Source organism: Micropterus dolomieu, linkage group LG12 (assembly GCF_021292245.1).
Source record: "Micropterus dolomieu isolate WLL.071019.BEF.003 ecotype Adirondacks linkage group LG12, ASM2129224v1, whole genome shotgun sequence".
Taxonomy (NCBI): domain Eukaryota; kingdom Metazoa; phylum Chordata; class Actinopteri; order Centrarchiformes; family Centrarchidae; genus Micropterus; species Micropterus dolomieu.
In genome coordinates this window covers 33,941,082-33,951,920 of record NC_060161.1, presented here as the reverse complement: position 1 = coordinate 33,951,920, position 10,839 = coordinate 33,941,082, and positions in this window count along the sequence as shown.

Sequence of the window (10,839 nt, the reverse complement as noted above, 5' to 3'; positions counted from 1 at the left end):
CTGACTCAGCCGACCTGATTTCCTCGGGCAGGCTGTTCCAGAGCCTCGGGGCCCTGACAGCAAACGCTCTGTCCCCTTTAGTTCTGTCCCCTTTATGTTGCTTTTAAACTTTTTTATATTTCCCTTTTGCTTTGATGTTTTATGTAAAGCACTTTGAATTACCTAAACATGGAAATACTTTCCTCTCTTCTCCCCTTGCGTAAATCATGTCAATCTTCTTGCTTCACAATCATTTTCAATACTCCGAACAGAAGTAAAGTTTCCATACCAATCAGAACTGAAGAAGTCTCTTGGATGAGTGAAGTCTTCCAGTATCTATCGATGACCTGGATGACTGAGAACCTTCACAGACAACCATAATAACAGTAATTTTTACTTTAGATACCTCGGAATTTTTAAACCAGGTATAGGTTTTAACTGAGTAATATTTAGCACAGGTATGTGTACTTTCATTCAAGCACAGGATCTGTGTACGTAGTCCACCACTGGTACTGATGAAGCTGTGTGTAAATGATGAAATGCTGTAGTTTGTCTCTGTGTTGAGGTGGACCAGTGATCCTGCAGAGTCCTGTCCTCCCTGTGATGGAGGGACATGATGTCACTCTGCACTGTAAAACAGAGACCCCTCCCTCCAACCTCCCAGCTGGTTTCTATAAAGATGGCTCCCTCATCAGGACTGAGCCTACAGGTCACATGACCATCCACCATGTTAACAAGTCTGATGAAGGCCTCTACAAGTGTAACATCAGAGGTCGTGGAGAGTCTCCATCCAGCTGGATCTCTGTCACAGGTGAGGAGCTCAAAGATAATTCTCAAACTGACCTTGTTTTGTTTTCTACATTGAGTTCAGCAGGTTTCAGGACAGCAGAGATGATTCATTCAACATTTCTAACTTTGCAATCTGCAAAGAAACAAGAGTTAAATCTGTCAACGTTCAACACACCGGTTGATTTGTGCGTAGGCCAAAATTAATAATTTACTTGTACACATACACTGAACAAAATTATAAACACACTTTTGGTTTTGCCTTCATTCATCATGAGCTGAGCTCAAGGATCTAAGACTTTCTCTATGTACACAAAAGGCCTATTTCTCTCAAATATTGTTCACAAATCTGTCAAAATCTGTGTTAGTGAGCACTTCTCCATTCACCTCACAGATGTGGCACGTCAAGATGCTGTATTTCTGCTGTCTAGAAAGTCCAGTTCCTTATTTAACTCTTTCAGGTATAAAATCTTTTTTACAGTATCAATGATGCTGAAGCTCTCACTATATTTGCTGCATTTATACTGAGCTACCTATTGGTTTCACTGTGATCTGAATGGATTTCTTCTCCTCTGTTTGTCTCTAGTTTGGTGTTTTGTGGAGGAGCTGATAAAGTTAACAACAGCACCACCATGTGGACAGTTGTCTCCACTGCAAGCTGTCCTATAGGTACATTAACTTAATACTTAATCAGCTTCCTTAGATATTTCCATTTATTCTATTAACCCTCCTCTTGTGTTTGTCTGAAGATCAGGTATTCAGAAATAATTTTCATTAGGTGAACTTCACTTTAATGTCATCTGGCTGTTGAAGAAATCCTGATGTCGGTTGTGCACAATCTGTCAGTTATTCTGTTCACTTTGAGACTCACTGAGACTAATCATAAAGCCTATTTCCTGCTATGTTCGTGAGAGAAAACCACAACAGTAGCAGTGATATAAAAAGAGGAAGGGGGTGAGTTTTACTTGGTGTGACTGGAAAAACATTAATGTGCTGATCTCAGATGCAGTCAGACCAAACAGACCAAATACATCTTGGTGGTGCCGCATAGATAAGACAGATAAGACCCAGGTTCGATTCCCCCTGTGAGACATCCACCATTGTGTCCCTGAGCAAGACACTTAACCCATCGTTGCTCCAGAGGCGTGCGACCTCTGACATGTGTAGCAATTGTAAGTCGCTTTGGATAAAAGCGTCAGCTAAATGAATAAATGTAAATGTACATATTAGCTACAACAAGAAAGCAGGAATTTCAGTGATCATTATTTTGTAATATGGCTGCAAAGAACAATAAAATTACTGAAGTGTTGATTTTCAGTTGTTAATAATGTACCGTTATTCTAACAATATATCATACTGTATATAATAGTTTTGCTTTGAAATAGAAGGAGAGGGCAATGAGGAGAAGAAAATCACATAAAATGTTTTAAACAAAATTTGATCTCTTATCTGGAACATAACCCAGGGTTAACCCCAAAGTTACCTGCATAAGCTCAAATCCTGCTTCGTGGTACAGGCCGCTGGTGTGTTGGCTGTGTGAAGGACTTGATTTTGGTGGGTCTGAATGACGACAGGAGATGAATATGAAGAATATCAAACATGATAGACAGTAGATACAGCAAGACCATTCTCATCAGGGTGTCCAATACCAACGCATTCAGAAAAAGTGACAAAGAGTAGATATTTGAGGTTAAAAGTACCCTTCAGCGTCTGTGTGAGACGCTCTGGGGCGTCTCGTACAGAGCGGAAGTGCTAGCTAGCTACGGTCGTGTTAAAGGTGTTGACAGCCCCGCGAAGCCCCCTACCCTTAATATAACCATCAGAAATGTAAATCCCTAAATCTAAGTCACTTACTTTATGCATGTCGACTGGCTAATCCTACCTGCTAGCGCATTGACCTCCTTTGTGTTGCTGTGACGTAGCAAACGGTGGCGTTTCATTCGGACGCTGAAGGGTAGGGGAGAGCGGGACGATTGAAAACACTTTTCACCAAACATCACTTTAAAATATAAAGTTACAGACAGAAACCATTTGATGTTGTTGTTGTTATCTTAATTAAAAAATAGTATAGCCTAAATATAATTTTGCTAGCTAACTAGAAAATCTAACAGCTAATGCACATTTGGATTTAATCCCGGCTGCCCTTTTTATGCACATCTACAGCCTGTTTTCCTGCTCTACTGTGAAGACCCTGTTATTTGGCTGTGAGCATCCTGGTGGTCCAGCCTGCAGCCTTGTGGACTCTGACCCCCTCCCGCCGTATCTGAATAAGGTAGAGTTCCTGCGTGTCACACCTGTTTCAATCATCCCGACAGTGACTCTTGACGTTTAAACTTCACTGGCTTCTAAACTGTAAAACTTTGACATTTAAAAGTTCAGGATGTGTTAAAGTACTAACTAATCTTTTATGTGATCATGACCATGACACATGGAACAATAAAGATCACTTGAGTTGATTTACTTTCCGTGATTGAAAACAGCTTCTTTCGTATAACTCTGTGAAAGTGTGACGTATCCACCTGATTTTTCCCTGTTCTGTTAAGTACTGTGGACTGAATGTGCTGAGGTAGTTTGGCATATCAGACTTGTATGGGCTCCGAGAAAATCTCTGTGTTTCATTCTTCCTCACCTTTAGCGTCAAATAATTAGGTTTTAACAGTATTAACTTTTCTCAGATAAACTTAGCGTCAGATGATTATTGCATGATATAAAAGACTGACAAGAAAATGTTGTTGACTGCAGAGAGAGTGGAATATAATGATCGATGGTACGATGCTGAGAGCGGACTCCACTCTGAGATTCAGCTGAGTTTCAAACACCTCAGACTAACAATCATCACTAGCGGAATAACCATCAGGAGCACCGGGAGATTCCCCTGCTGTTTTCCCTGCTGCAACTCAGCTTGAATAGTTGGGTTTATTTACAGTACAAACATTGTTAGTGAAATATGAGGGCAAAAAAAAAAAACATTCGAAAGCAAAATAATTGTTCAATAATCGTAATCGAGGTGAAATGTTCAATTAATCGTGATTTTGATTTTAGGTCAAATCATCCAGCTTTAATCTTGATGCATCTTTTTGTTTCTATATAGGATTTCAGGATAATTACTAACCTGGCTTAAAAGTACCAGTTTGCATCCCTAATTTGCTTTACAAACTTCAGCTCCTCCAAGGTCACCATCATCCTTTCTTTAATCAGAATCAGAAAAACTTTATTGATCCCCGAAGGAAAATTCTTTCTTACAACTGCTCTCATTTTAAGGAATAGAAACAATAATGAAAAGTTTGTGTGTAGGAAATATAACGAAACATAAATATAAAATATTAATAGTACAACTGGTAGAGTTTATGTGGAATGGATATTCAGACAACAAGCAGCAACAAGTAACTACCGGTTTTGAGAGTCCTCTGAAAACTGAAATAATATTGAACTATCAGGATGTTTTAGTCTGTGTACAGGACAGAGACAAAACGCTTCGAGAGTAAACGGCAGGCGCTGCTGAATCTCTGCTGGTAGCTACAAATGTGTTTTCTTTATAGGCTTTAGAAAACATTAAAATTTCTCCTCTAGAACTTATTGAAAGATGTGTTTATTTTTGTGTTGTTTGCTTTCTTGACACCAGTGAGTGAATACGGTAATCAATAGTTTTGGTGTTTTTTGTATAGGAGTGCTTTCAGGACTTACTTTCATTGTTGTAGCTTCTGTTCAAGTTCAGTGAACGTGTGTGTGTGACGCTGATTGATACTTTTGATATGACTGATGCTTGAATGTAAATATTTCAGCAAACTCTGTAAATCTTAATAAAAGTCTTGGGCCAGATAAGAAAGCTTGAACTTTTACCAACATTTTTATTATCAACAAAAACAGACACCAATTAGAATATAAAAGTTCCACCAGAGTCTGTCAGAGATCGGTGCAAAATAGAGTCCCATTCTGTTACCAGAACAGAGACCCGAGTCGACATGAAAACCATGTAACGACTGACTTTCACCTCCTTCTGGACCTCCTTTTATTGCTCTGTTTCTTGGCTTCACATCATCTCTTGGCTCTCTTTCCTTCTGCACCTGAATCTGGGAAAGTCACTGACTGCCTGCTCCTCCTCTCTGTGTCTTTTGCATGAACTCTGCTTGATCATGCTATTTCTTCCATAACCTGACTTTTGTGGAATAAACTGGTGTTGTTTGTGCTCCGTGCTAGAAACAGGACATTCTTACTGTGATGGACTATATTGATGTATGTTTTGTAACACAATTTTGACAAAATCTGCTTCTATATTTTTCTTTGCAAGTGTTTTTGATGCTCCCTCCCTTTTCTCCCAAAGCACACGAGCTTGCTCACACACATGTGCTACTGTTGAGCCTGGGCAGAAAGGAGAACACACACTCAGAGCTGTAGAGTTTTAACACTATGATCCTAACTTTACACTGTAAAATAACACTTTAAATGATGACAATGTAGACCACCATTGCTCTAGTAATTAATGATGCTTGTGTGCAACAGGAGCTATTAAAGTCCAGGAGTTAATAAAAATTAAATTGAATTAATTTATCATTGAGGTGAAAAGGTGCATTTAAAGAGGTTACTTCCCCAAACAAAAGAGACAAAGAGTTGATCTACAGGAGAAACAGATCTGAAAGAAACACAGAATGAAATCCTTACTGCATTATATTCTGTTAGAGTTTTATATTTTGAATTGTAACCTGAATTTTGTGCATAATTGAAAACATTCCCATCAAAAATTCATGCAGGAAATTAACTGTCCAATGCTCACAATTTTCTGATTTTTTAAATATACTAACAAACACCTCAGTTTTCTGTATAGGCTGTACAAACACATTAAAAACGCACTAATGTAAGCACTAAACATTTGGACGATTTATTGACATTTGCAGCGTTTTTGAACAGACATTGACACATGACCCCAAAGTCTCCCACAGATGCTAAAGGCTACCTTTAGTGTAAATTAGCTACACTTTGTCACTCTGAAAGGGTCTGTATTGGAAGCCCTGAGATTTCTCTGTGAATAAATGTGCAGGATAATTATTAACAAACTACATTCAGCAGCATGTATCTACATAAATACACATGATAGATAATAGATAATATAGATGTAAGTCATTTTGGATAAAAGCGTCAGCTAAATGAAAATAGAAATGTAGATAAAGAGATGGGAATGTGTTTCTTGATCAGCAGTTAATGATCCTGAAGCCTGCGACCCCTCTGGGAATATAACATTAGGCCTACCTCGAATTACCACCTGTTGTGAATCAACAGTAAATTCAGCCTCCAGATTACTGAAGCTGCTCCTCAGACATCTGGTTTTCTTTTTACAGCTTCATTCAAACTCCAGCGGGTTAAACCGAGACAGCTTCATTAAACACACAGAGAGAAGATGAAACCATCAAATTACATCCTTTCTCCTCTTTTCAGTGTTTCTTCCAGCAGCCGTCCGCCATGACGCTTTACGTCACCGAGTCACGTGACTGACAAACACATCTTCTTCTTCTTCTGAAGTTTTATTGGCAAATTCGTGCATTACCTCCACCAACTGGTATGGAGTGTGGATCAGAAGTTACTAGTCATTATATTAAAACAAAAACAAACTAAACAAACTTCTATCCTCTCAATCATTTTGATTACTCTAAGATCAGTAAAAACAATTAGACATTTATCTCTTGAGGTTTTTCTAAGAATATTAACAAATCAAAGTCTATTTTTCCATTCTGAGGTTTTGGATAAGTTGCCATATGTTTTCCTCACACTTCTGACAGTGTACCACCAGCAGTCAGCACATGTTCACTTATTTTGAACAAAGTGCTGTTTAGTCCAGTGTCCAAATCTCCAAGTCTAGAAATGATTGTCTTATCTCTTCTGTTCCTTCCAGCACATCTCACTTCTCCCACTTTCCTCTGACTTCACCTTTAATAACCCACCTTTCCATCCATCTGTCCTTTCCTCTCTCCCTCCCCAGTGCTTCTCCCTGCTTTCCTTCAATCTCTGTTTAGTAATAATCTTTATTTCTGTCTTACTGATGCTGACTGCTACATCAATGTACAAACCATATTTGGAAGTTCAACTTCTTTTAACTTCCTTCAGGTCTGCAGGCTGAAGCGGGATTTACTTGTTTCTAACTGTTTCACTGCATCTGTCTGTCTGCACGTAAACAAGAAACTTCAGATCAGTTCCAGCAGGTTATTTTTTCCAGAAACATCTCACATTCAGGTTCTTCTGGGAAAATGCTCTTAAAGAAGGCTGCTGAACTGTGTTCCAGAGCACAAATGTTGTAACGACAGCAGACACGCCTTCATGCAGTTCACATAATAACGTCTGCAGTGTGATAAACAAAGATCCTACAGCTGATTTCTGCTGCTTCAAATGTGAAGGTTCAGTCCAAATGTTCACAGTGAGAGGAGACAGAAGGAGACAACTCTGCTTTTAATTTGAAGGAGATAAGAAATGAGGAGTTTCTGAGTGTCAGACTGCAGCTAAAAAGTACATTTTTAATTTGAGCTTATGTGGAGTCTAAACTGAATTACTGTGACTCAGATCTGCTGTTTCTTTGTTTTGGTTATTTTATCAGCAGGAAGAGAAAACAATGTAAACTGAAGTACAGCAGATAAAACTGGTCACATTTAGATGATGAGCTGTGTTGTGATCAACATGTTGCCAACAGACAGACGTCATGTTGAATAATAATAAATGTGTTTTCTGTGTTACAGGCTCATCAGGAACCAGCCTGTCAAGTTTTAACATCACATTCATATTGTTCAGATAATCAGGTGCTGAGCTCTGAAACTTAAATGTGACAACATGAGAAACGCAAACAGGAGGTGATCAATATTTAAATAAACGGATATTAAAAACTTCAGCAGACGTCACACGAGACTTAAACTGTGTCTCCTCTCTTGTTTTATTGTCACACTTGAGAATGGGCACAATCGACCTTGTGCTTCATAGCAGCAAACCTTCTCATGCAACATGTACCGAACATCGGCATCGTATCTATATAACTTTGTTTCCCACTGTGCTCAGCATCTTCAGCAACTACCTGACTTCCTCTGGTCTGGTTCTGTGGTGTCTGTGGCAAACAGGAAACACGGTACAGAAGAAGTGAGCTACATGCCACTCTGTTTCTCTCGCACGCTACACTGACTCTTGAAATGAAAGATATAAACATGATACTGAGAGAAAACCAGTCAGCAGATAATAATAAATGAATCAGAAAGACAGATCCCTCCAACAAAGTCTAGAGGAAGAGAAGTTTTGATGAAACAGTAGCCGTGTTTCCATCAACGTTTTTAATTTGCGTTTTCTCACTTGGTGGTTTTTGCCTTTGTCCAAAAACTGTTAATGTGCTAAATGGGAGATGGAAACACTTTTGCCGAGTAAGTTCTGACGTAGCGTTGACATTTCGCATGACAATTGGATGGAAACATGGCAAGTTTGATCAGAATATCCTGATCCAGCAGTTGTTGATCAGGAGGAGGAAACGTGATCAAAGATGGCTCCTCTGAGAGACATGAGTTCCTAAATGACAGTCGAGTGGAGACTCTGCTCATGAGACAATCTGTGACTGAAGGAACAGGAAGGTTTTATCTTGGATTGAGGATTTGAAAGTTAAAATTGTGACTTTGCTGTGTAGAGACTGAGCTCTGTGATCAATCAAAGGGAAGAAAAGTCTTCATGTTACCAGGTGCAGTCAGAGGACCAACAGGAAACAGCACAAACATTGTTCTCATGTCAGTTTCTACCTACCAACACTAAAGAGGAAGAACTGAACCCACATCATGAGTCTGACTGAGATGTGGGTGGAAGATGGTGAAGTTAAAATGAGCTCAGAGCTGCTTCGTTCACACCACAATCTTTCCTGTAAAAGTCCCCCCATGTTGTTCTCTGATCACAGGGACAGACCCCGACAGACATGTAGAGCCAAACTCAGATCACTTTCTCAGCTCCAGAGTTACAGTTAAAGAAGTTAATGCTCCTGTTTTTATAAGGTTTTATTGACTCTTGGTTTCATCTGCTCTAGAAGCAGGACGCTGTTCAAAAGTCAACAAATAACTGACATGAAGTCTGTTTTTATATTGATATGAAGAGAGAAGATTTATTTATTTATCTCTATATTCAGAAATGGAGCATCTTAGTCTGTAGCATTTTAGCACTTATCTATCTCCTCAATCCTCTGTTGTATTGTAGTAATTAATTATGGCGTATGTGCAGAAAAACAATTGTAAAGAGTCACAAGTTTAAAGGAATGATTAGTTTGATAAAATGTTGTTGACACAGCTCACATAATTAATTGTTACAGCCAATACTGAGTGCGACATTTCGGGGTAATTGGAGTCGAATAGGTATAGCCTATCAGATTGCATTTTAATGCCAAGTGTAAATGGAGCGTGAGACCCCTATAAACTCAGATTATAAAATCTGTCCAAACCTGTTTGTCGCGGAGTGATACGGATCTGTGCAAAGAAATTCGACGTCATACCTGTTGTATACGCTCATTATATCACTACTATGAACACTACTACACTTAAACCTCCAGAACATAAACTACACATTGGCTATAGTTTTCAAAGATGCAATCTCTACTTTAGCCATTAGTGCTGAGCTAAAAAAATATTTTTTCTTTCTCCCTCTTCTAATTTTCTGCGCCAGCAAACGGACCACAGGCTATCGCTGACATCTGCACTCTTCTGTTAGCTCTGCTCTTAGATAACTCTTTCCTCCCTCTACTTAATAACACATTCTTACCCTACCGAAAATCATGACAAGGCAAAGATTGAAAACAAATTATTTACATTTTCTCTCAAATTTAACACATTCTACAAGTCCTCATGCGCTCCTGTATTCCTAAACAAGCACCTATGTAACGTCAAGCAATATGTTCAAATGGATTTATTTTCCTATGCACACCGCCCTTTGGAGTGAAGCCAAAACCCTAAAACCCCGAAGACAGAATGTACACCACATAAACAGCCTTGAGCATCAAACACAACCCTTTTCTGTAACTTTTTAGCAGTTTAATCAGGCACAATTTAAGTACACACACACACACACACACACACGTCACCAGTTTTTTTTACATACGTTTCTTTTACATAAAGGGGAAATACCAATCACACCCAAACTCCACAAAACAACAGTTGAAAAACCTAGTTTTCTAATACAGGAAATTAATCTATTATTAATCTTTTTCAGCACTAACTTTTGAAGCTACACTTTTCTGTCTGCAGGGAAAAACTCCTTTCAATATAAGGCTACAGCCACACCCATGGCACTGTGCTTAAGGAAAAACAGACATTTAATCACAAATAAACAAAACCAACACTGTACACTACACTATACCGTGAACTTATATTGTAATATTCGACACACACAAAATAGTTAACACAGATATGAGTATATAGATTGTGCTTCTTACAGTTTTTTTCAATTGCTAAGATGCAATGGTCAAAACTGAAGTGACTTTTTCTAAACTCTTCACACAGTCTGCATTACCAACATGCATCCTGGCCAAACAGTTGATCTCACCTCCTAAAGTCACTCAAACCACCAAAACACTTCATATAAGCCTCAAAATAAACTCGTTCAGCCAAAACACTGGCAACAATACCCACTCAGAAAGCATACAATCTCACTCATAACACACTGGCCTACAAAACACTAACAACAGGAATCTTTACCTACATTTGTTGAACTTTTATCCGTGAAATGTGACTGATATTTCCATATAAATCAGTATTTCATTATAGAATACAGTTGTTTTCAGTCACTTTGATACATTTCTCAGACCAGAATTAAAATTCTTCTTGTTCAGCCTCCACATCATCAAGTCACTTGTGCACATCATATGTAAACGGCACATGCTTTGACACATTTATGCAAATTATCATGTACATTTGTCTGCTGTTTCCTGCATTATCAATTGCTTACTGTATGTCACGTTGATCACAATGTATTACAGTATACCGGTTCTTTGTTGTGAAGTCTTACCCCCCAAAACATCTAGATATAAATTCACTGCATAAGTCGCTACATGCAAAATGGTTGAACATGTAATAATGTGCAAAC